The 1,584-nt window shown below is 32.3% G+C and overlaps 1 protein-coding gene and 1 long non-coding RNA gene across 2 annotated transcripts in view; one reads left to right on the plus strand and one right to left on the minus strand.

Annotated features, from left to right (window-relative positions):
• Positions 1-1,584, minus strand: part of LOC119581874 (U11/U12 small nuclear ribonucleoprotein 48 kDa protein-like) — a gene marked incomplete in the record, with an annotated part of 23,705 nt that overhangs the window by 12,735 nt on the left and 9,386 nt on the right.
• On the plus strand, positions 48-1,443 carry LOC119581875. Its single transcript, XR_005229595.1, has 3 exons — positions 48-155; positions 283-327; positions 1,426-1,443. It is a non-coding gene; the product is annotated as an uncharacterized LOC119581875 (long non-coding RNA).

Below are 1,584 nucleotides of genomic sequence, written 5' to 3' on the forward strand. Positions count from 1 at the left end.
TTTCTCTTTCATTTTATGTTATACCTCACAAGAATAAATGATGTTTGATTTACAGAATTCAGGTATGACTAGAAGCCCAGAAAAGAGTAATGAATTCAATGATGAGCCTCTGTTGCCCGCATTACCAGTAAAAGGAGTGTCTGCTGTTACTATAGGTAACTTCAATTTGTCTTTCTGTTTCTATGTTTATAACTGAAAATTTTAGGGGTTTAATGTTAATTTTTGATGAATTTGATTATTTAACTCTGATGTATGATTGTAATATTATGAATGAATTTCCAGATGCTGATGTACAAAGGAATGTATTAGCAGCTTACAGGAGACCAGGTAGGATACTGCATATGGAATGTTACATTTAGAGATCTGTATAAAAAACGATAAAGAGAAAATTCAAGTATATTATAAGCACATGTTATTTTCAGAATGCATTTTTTTTAGCAAAATGACTGACCATTCCCCACTTTCTTTTCAGCTATATAAACCCAGTATGTGGAATTTCTTTGTATCCTTTTATGAATACTTTATTATGAATATTGCTTCCATTGTAGATCATTACTTAAGTATGCTCATTGTGGATGTTATTTTTGGCAATTGTGTTTATTTTTTTATTATTAATATGTAAAGATACAATCATTTGCATAAGGTATAGTTTCACATTCATGTATGTGTACATCTGTTTAAAGATGTTGATAGAGGTTACATGGAGTTACACTTATTTTTTTTCTTAGACCAGAACTAGCTTAGAAGTATACTTTCTGTTTATATTCAGGAATATATATCATATAAAAGTTTATGTTGATTTATTTCTAAATTGGTTTGTGTCATGTCTTACACATAGTACAGTATACACATTCTGGTTTAGCTACAAATAGGTGAAGTTAGTCTGTTATGCATAATTTCAGAGTAAACTATTTCATAAATACAGAGGTGTAACTGCTTAGGGTGGAGGTTTCCTTAAAGATACACTGGGCAATAAGAAAATCCAAAGTTGTTTGACAAGAATGTGCTAGTGATCCTGCTCAATGAAATATGAGCTTTTCTTTTTTTCAACTTGACAAGTTACATGATTATGTGCATGATTATGATTTATTTTTCACCCAAAGTATGTGGGATTTATGAGTCATATTACAGAGGATATTTTGACTTGAAAAAGTCATTTTCAAGATGAAATGAACATTCTAGAAAAACTTAAAATATATACTGATTTCACTGCATTATGAGTTTCTTAGATGCCAAACAGTCCCTCAGACCTTAAATTTAAGCACAACATATTGTAAACTCATGAAAACACTAATCAAATAGTGCATATAAATATTGAGCAAAAACCTTCACAGCTCCTCTCCACTAGAAAACAAAAGGTTAGTTATGCCTCTGTGTGTGTACATATTCATACTGCATTCTAAAATTTAACTATGTTTATACCAGATGCACCTGATCTAAGGCAAACCCCCGCTAGCAGCTGGGGTTGATTGCCAATTTCTCAAGGCAAGAGCGGCTGGCATTGTATGAATACACCTTGCAGAATGCAGCTGGCATGGCCCCTCCACCAGAGCTCTCCATGATGGTCTGTATTTTACTTATAAC

The sequence above is a fragment of the Penaeus monodon genome, chromosome 15 (assembly GCF_015228065.2).
Source record: "Penaeus monodon isolate SGIC_2016 chromosome 15, NSTDA_Pmon_1, whole genome shotgun sequence".
In the NCBI taxonomy this organism is placed as follows: domain Eukaryota; kingdom Metazoa; phylum Arthropoda; class Malacostraca; order Decapoda; family Penaeidae; genus Penaeus; species Penaeus monodon.